The following is an 8,176-nucleotide window of genomic DNA, read 5'->3' as shown; positions in this document are numbered from 1 at the left end:
GTGACACCAACCGTCTGGACAGACATACTCAGTCCTGGAACAACCTAAAAACCTATTTTGAGAAAGAGATTTTGTCCCCCTGGATTTTTGGAAATCAAAATGAACGATTTCTTAGAGCTAAAGTAGGGAAGCAAAACTATCGAGGAATATCACCAGGCCTTTGCTATTCTACTCAAATATTTACCACCTCTAGATGAAGAACAACTCATGGCCAGGTTCATTCGAGGAATGAACGAACCCGTGGACACACTGGTCAAAAATGCCAAGCGAGTGTCCATGGCTGAAGCTGTAAGAATGGCAAAGGATTTTGCCAAAGCCTTTGTAGTAAAGGTCCCGCTGAAACCTGCACCCTCTAACTTTAAAAGATTCCAAACCCAAGGAAGTACTTCAAACTTTCCACTCCCAAAGAGGCAACAAGGCCCGAATCAGAATCAGGATGCAGGAAGATTCCAAAGTGAAGGAAGACCCTTCCCCCAGAATACTTTCTCAGGAGCCCCACCTCTTTCAAGAAATCAGAGGGATGAGCTCAGAAGTGAAAACCGATGTTTTGGATGCCAAGTTTTTGGTCACCAGCTAAAAGACTGCCCGACTCCTGCCATGTCAAGGGGACAAGGAAGTCAAGGACCCCAAGTTTAGAGACCAACTCCTTCATACCAATCTAATCAGGTTCCGTCTCGCCCAAGTTAGGGAAACCCCATAAGAACTCCAGCTCAGCCATCTGCCTCTGTCCAGAGTAACCTCAGAACTCCTTCCCAGAACTGGGGCAACCAAAGAGAAAGAGTCCCGCCTCAGACTGCATCAGCCAAAGCAGTCACAATTTCAGATGTAGTAGAAGAGGAAAGAGGGTAGATCTATGCTGCAATTGAAAATCAAGGGCCTAACCAGTCATCCATACTCCGACAGAGTATCAAGGTAAACCTTTTAAGCTTTTGATTGATTCAGGCAGTTCTCATTCATTCATTTCCTCTAGATGCTTGCGTAAGCTAATCTTAGATCAAAAATCAAGGAAACCTATGCAAGTTGAATTGGCAAGTGAGAAGATTCTTTTCACTTAGTAGAACGTATTCAGTTCAACCTAGATGGGAGTTTAACTGACTGTCAATTCAGAGTTATACCTTTGGGAGTTTTCGACGGGATCCTTGGAGTGGATTGGCTCCACAAAAATCAAGTTGACATTCACTGTCATGATGGAACCATTTTCTTTCGTGGCCTTCACGGAAACAAGGTTCAAGGAACCGGAATTTCAGGATCCCCAAGTCTGCACAGTTAGTAAAGGCTTCTAAGTTATTAAAAGGACTTAGAAAGAAGCAGCGCATTTATCTTGTCAAAATGAATCCGGTAGACTCAAAGTTAAAAGCTAAAGAACCTAAATGGTTAAGTGATTATGATGATTTATTCCCAGCAAAATTAACAGAGATGCCTCCAATTCGAGAAGTAGATCATGTGATAGAATTGACCCCAAGAGCTCAGCCAGTAGCCCTGCGCACGTACAAAATGCCAGTTCCTGAAGCCATCAAACTCAAGGAGTAGCGTCTAAGATAGGTGTTAGAACAAGGGTTTGTAAGACCCAGTGTTTCACCTTGGGGTGCACTAGTTCTCTTTCAAAAAAAGAAAGATGGAACGCTTAGACTCTGTGTGTGGACTACAGAGGTCTAAATCAGTTAAGAATAAGTATCCTATTCCAAGAATTGATGAGCTTCTGGACAGGCTAAGTGGAGCCCAGTTCTTCACAAAGATAGATCTCAAATCAGGGTATTACCAGATCAGGATTAATGAGCAAGATATCCCGAAGACAGCCATCAATACTCGGTATGGGCATTATGAATTCACTGTCATGCCGTTTGGATTGACAAATGCCCCAGCTACATTCAATCACTTAATGTAAGACATTCAAGACATTCTCAGAGAATACGTGGATGATTTTGTTCTTGTTTTCTTTGATGATATTCTGATTTACTCAAAGAATGCAGCTGACCATGAAGCTCATGTGAGAAAAGTTCTTGAGATTCTAAGGAAGCACCAACTCTTTGCAAAAAAGAGCAAATGCACTTTCTCTGCCAACCATGTTGAATACTTGGGCTTTTTGGTATCCAAAGATGGAATTTCTCTAGATTCCGCAAAAGTCCAAGTAGTCATAGATTGGCCTGAACCAAAGACAGTGAAAGAAGTCAGAGGATTCTTGGGATTGACTGGTTGGTATAGAATTTTTATACCAAAGTATGCTCTCATAGTCTCCCCCCTGACTAATCTTCTCAAGAAGAATATTTATATACCAAAGTATGCTCTCATATAGCCTCCCCCTGACTAATCTTCTCAAGAAGAATATTTTTATACCAAAGTATGCTCTCATAGCCTCCCCCCTGACTAATCTTCTCAAGAAGAATATTTATATACCAAAGTATGCTCTCATAGCCTCCCCCTTGACTAATCTTCTCAAGAAGAATATTCTGTTTCAATGGTCTGCCAGGTGCCAGAGTGCTTTTGATAAGCTGAAGACCACCTTGGTAACCAATCCCGTTCTGAAGCTACCAGATTTCTCTCTACCCTCTCTGAAGCTACCAAATTTCTCTCTACCCTTTGAGGTAGTAAAACTGATGCAAGTGGTTTTTCCCTGGGAGGTGCACTCATGCAGGAAGGTCATGCAGTGGCCTATGAATCCCAAAAACTCAGAACGCATGAGAGGAATTATGCTCTCCAAGACCTAGAACTACTTTCAGTAGTATATGCTCTGAATTTGTGGAGACATTATCTACTGGGACAAAGATTCACTTTGATGAGAGCTTAAAGTGGATCTTCACTCAGAAGGATCTCAACATGCGCCAAAGAAGGTGGATGCAGACCCTGTAGGAATTTGATTTTGAAATCAAGTACTCCCCAGGCAAAGAAAATGTGGTAGGCAACAGATCAAATCCTTTGATTATTGAAGCAAGAGAGAAAAGCATGCAGGATAGATTCTTTGGTCCTATTGCTACCCTACTTATGCAAGAAAACAAAACTCCACAGGAGTTAAACAGAGTTCAAGGGTATAGCCTGGATGATGGCATTATGTATTATAATCACAGGCTATGCATTCCCAATGATGAGGGAACCAAGGATCAAATTCTGAATAAAGCCCATGACAGCCTTATAACAGGACATCCAGGTTTCATCAAAACCTACATGTCTGTAAAGAAAAGCTTCTTTTGGATTGGTTTGAAAAAGGATGTACTGAATCATGTACGTCAATGTCTGACATGCCAGAAAGTCAAAAGCTAAAAGAGTAAAAATACGTGGGAAGTTACATCCATTGGACATCCCCCCAGATGAAGTGGGAATGTATCAATATGGATCCAAGTTGCCCATCTGATTCCAGTAAAAGAAACCTACACTACAGTAGATGTGGCCAGAGTGTTCCTCAAAGAAATCTTTAGATTGCATGGCCTACCCAGGAGAATAGTAAGTGATCGAGATCCCAAGTTTACTTCAAGGTTCTGGATTGCATTTTTCGAAGCAGTGGGAACTTTCTTGGATCTCAGCACAGCTTATTGTGAGGTGAAAAAAAGAAAAAAGAACCTCTGCCTCTATAGCCTTTCACCTCCCAAACTTGGAAACAATAACACAACGGAGGCACCACCAGCCACCGGCTGGAACACTTTCCACAATTCACCACACCACCCACACCCAAAAGACAGCACAAAATAGGGGCACCATAGACAAAGCAAACACCCAGCAATATATTCCCAGTAAAACACTTCATACAAGCTTCTCCCGACACATAAGCCTTACTCACACAATCATAAAAAGACTCGGGCCTGGATTTACTACCAAGGGAATTCCACCATGGCCACACCACCTCTGGAATTCAACCTTACGTCTGACGACCAAGCCTTTGCAACCACAAACATCAACACTCTGACCTGTCACTGCCGAGGATACACCACATCCCCAATCACCGCGAACCTCTTCACCTGCTTGCTGTGCCAATCACACCAGAAAGAACCCCGCCACTCTCACTTCAGAAGGCGCCCCACCAGCTAACCCTCAACTCTCTCTACAGCCCATCACTTCTGTGTGTGTCGCCAGCAGGCAGCAGCTACCCAAACACTTCTCTCTCTCACTCTCTGTGCTGATCCTCTGCCAGTCACTTCCTCACTTCCTATTGCAGCTTCTCTGCAGTGCTACTGGCCCCACCAGCCAAGCAGCCACACTATCCTTCTCTTCTCTTCACTCGGCACCCGCTCATGCTGTCCATAGCCCTGTCTCCTGGGCGACCTCCTCACAGCCACCAGCCTTCCACCATACCCACAGCCACACGCTGTCCACCTGCTTTCACTTCCACATCCAGCTCATTATCATCACCTCCAAGGCCTCCCAGTAGCTCTGTGCCAGCCTTTGAAGAAGCCTCTCTCTCCTTTTACAAGGCGGCCACCACCTCAAAAGCCGCCAGCTTGTCACCAGTCCTTCCTCGCGCAACCATACACGCCAACCACCAGCTGTTGTGCCAGCAGCAGCTGCTCTGCATAGCCAAACTCGTCTCTTGGCACCTATCAACCCTCTTGGCAGCTCCCCGTCGCTACACTAGCCCGGCTTCTCGTACACCCAAGGCGACCTTCTCTCGCTAGCCTGCGTGCTGTGCCCCAGCTGCTCTTCGACGACCCTCTTGCGCCTCTCTGTTATAGACCTACGGCTGCACCCCAGCTTGTCAGCGCCCAAGAACCTTCACCAAGGGCCCTAGTCACTGTCAGCTTGTCAGCTTGTCAGCGCCCAAGAACCTTCACCAAGGGCCCTAGTCACTGTCAGCAGCTTCACCAACTCACCCCCAGGCGGCTCTCACTCGCCATTCGCTCTTCAGAATGACCAGAACCGCCTTCTCACCTGAGAGGCCTAGTTTTTTCTAGGCGGCCACCCCACATCGTTTCTCTCCTCGCCAGCTTCTAGACGTTACGCTGGCGGCCACACAAAACCTCCACGTAGCTTTGCTTTTTTAGCCACTTCAATATTATCATTTTTTTCTATTTTGCCTAAAAGATGGCCAACATCTATGCCTTCCATTTCACACCAAAGCTCAAGGCAACATTGGCCCTTGCTTCAATTGCCCATACCTCCACACACCTTCAAATACAGCCTTCCAATGCCCACTTATACTTGGGACGTGCACACATTTCAAGGCGACTGATATCATCCCCAGCCAGCACACCACACTCCGGACAGGCCTGTACAAGCCTACAACAAAAGCCATCCACCCTGTACACCTGGCAACGCATTCAAAGCCAACAAACTCTTCACACATGCCATGCATCCATATGTACACAAGCCCAAAACACCTTTCAGAAAAACGCCTGACATACTTTGCCAACCCCCCCATCTGCTAGAGCATTTATGCTCAGCAGAGCAGAAGCATAAAGTCCAGTAGCTATCCACCAGGATCAAAAGGAAAGAGCAACTCACCATTCCATTCCCCAATATCTTTGAAACACCATGGCTTCATCACTGCATACCAAACATCAATCATATGCATCAGAAAATCATTTCCGTCCACTTCACCCATAACAAACCTCCTCATCTTCAAAATCTGTGGCATTGCAGCATCTAGCATCCAATTCATCAACACCAGTGAAGGCCAGGCTCTAACATTTTGACCTTTCTGCACACAAAAATCCAGATCCTTTCCATCAACAGTGTCTACAAGCACTTCCAGCTCTTGTAATTTTGGCATCTCTTCACAACCATACAACTCAACTGGCTCAGAATCCTTGTCATCCATGGACTTTGCCTTTAGCATCTCAGCAACCCACATAGAAGCCTTTGTTACACTCTCAACCATGTCTGCATCCATGTCCACCTCTGGCTCCTGTTCATCAAGGCTAGCAACTTCCCAGATATCATCCTCAAGCACAATACTCTCATCACAACGCTCCTCATCAGCCAAATCTACATGCATACCTTTTTGAATGTTGCCAACCCCCCTAATATCATCGTCCAAAGACTCCCCAGCACATAATGCATTAAATGGAAAAACATCCATACCATTCATCGCGGGTACCAGACCATCATCAAGCTGTCCAAGAAAATCCATAATAATAGGATCTTCCTCCATGCTCTCCACATCTGCATCACAAGCCATCTTCACTTCATCACACGTCTCTACCCCATCCTCCTCCATTGCAGAATCTGGAAAAGAATCATCCTCAAAGCATCCTGTATCCAGCTCCTCTTCCTTCTTATCATCAGCCAATCCCAAGGCATCATCCTCTTTACTTCCATGTGCATGCATATCATCCAAATCCGAATGCAAATGATCTTCAATAGAACACTCCAAACCACTGTCATGAACAGCCACGACGTCCAAACCCAAAGAAGAATCCACTGGCAACTCCTTATCCTGCTTTTCATCCTGCTTCACTTGCTTTTCATCCACCTGCACATGCTTTAAAGACTTTGGAAAAAAATCAGAAGGCACATAGAACATCCCCCTTTGTACCTGTATAGGCCTTTGAGGTTCCTGTCTAATCAAACTTTGCATAGGACTCTTATCCACCTCAACCAAATTCACATGCTTATCCCTTGCAGACACAACACCTTCATACAGATAAATACCCATCTCCATCTACTTCAAAATCTTGCCTTCCTTTTCCCTAGCAACCCTAACTGCATCATCAAATGACTTGGAATTCTTTAACTCAACCCTAACCTTCAAATGGGTTAACAAACCATCAATAAACAAGCTCTTCTTCAGAAACATAGGAGGAACTCCCTGCTTCAATGTCATACACCACTTACTCCACAAACATGTAAATACCTTCACAAAATCATCCAGTGATTGCCCACAAACCTGCTTCAAGATGCTCAACTCCTGCTAAAGCACACTTGAATCCTCCACTTGCTGAAAATGCTCCAAAAGGCCTTCTTTCAACCTGTCTAAGGTCAAAACACCATGTAGCTCACCTGCCGCATCCTGTGCTTCAAAATCCTTAAGCCAGCTTCGGGCATCTCTCTTCAAGAAAATCTTTACTAACCTCAGAACCTGCTCTTCATCTGTCACATGATTGCTAATGCATGCCAACTCCATCTGCTCCAAGAAGTCACACACATCTTCACCCTTCCTGCCATGAAACTCCGGATAAGACCACATCATGACAACCTGTAACAATCCCTGAGCTCTCCTCAGTGGAACACATGCCCTTCTAGGCAAAAAACAACACCAGAGCTCTCCTCAATGGGACACACGCCCTTCTAGGCAAAGAACAACACCAGAGCTCTCCTCAGTGGGGGCACCAAAAGAATGTGACGTGAAAAAAAGAAAAAAGAACCTCTGCCTCTATAGCCCTTCACCTCCCAAACTTGGAAACACTAACACAACAGAGGCACCACCACCGGCTGGAACACTTTCCACAATTCACCACACCACCCACACCCAAAAGACAGCACAAAACAGGGGCACCATAGACAAAGCAAACACCCAGCAATTTATTCCCAGTAAAACACTTCATACAAGCTTCTCCTGACACAAAAGCCTTACTCACACAATCATAAAAAGACTCAGGCCTGGATTTACTGCGAAGGGAATTCCACCACGGCCACACCACCTCTAGAATTCAACCTTGCGTCTGACGACCAAGCCTTTGCAAACACAAACTCATCAACACTCTGACCTGTCACTGCCGAGGATACACCACATCCCCAATCACCGCGAACCTCTTCACCTGCTTGCTATGCCAATCACACCAGAAAGAACCCCGCCACTCTCACTTCAGAAGGCGCCCCACCAGCTAACCCTCAACTCTCTCTGCAGCCCATCACTTCTGTGTGTGTCGCTAGTAGTAGCAGCTACCCAAACACTTCTCTCTCTCACTCTCTGTGCTGATCCTTTGCCAATCACTTCCTCACTTCCTCTTGCAGCTTCTCTGCAGTGCTACTGGCCCCGCCAGCCAAGCAGCCACACTGTCCTTCTCTTCTCTTCACTCGGCACCCGCTCACGGTGTCCACAGCCCTGTCTCCTAGTAGGCGACCTCCTCACAGCCACCAGCCTTCCACCATACCCACAGCCACACGCTGTCCACCTGCTTTCACTTCCACATCCAGCTCATTATCATTACCTCCAAGGCCTCCTAGTAGCTCTGCGCCAGCCTTTGAAGAAGCCTCTCCCTCCTTTTACAAGGCGGCCACCACCTCAAAAGTCGCAGCTTGTCACCAGTCC

This window comes from Cibotium barometz, chromosome 47, assembly GCF_041138505.1.
Source record: "Cibotium barometz isolate CiBa-2024 chromosome 47, ASM4113850v1, whole genome shotgun sequence".
NCBI lineage: Eukaryota > Viridiplantae > Streptophyta > Polypodiopsida > Cyatheales > Cibotiaceae > Cibotium > Cibotium barometz.
The sequence above is the reverse complement of the archived record's forward strand: the minus strand, read 5'-3'. Positions refer to the sequence as shown.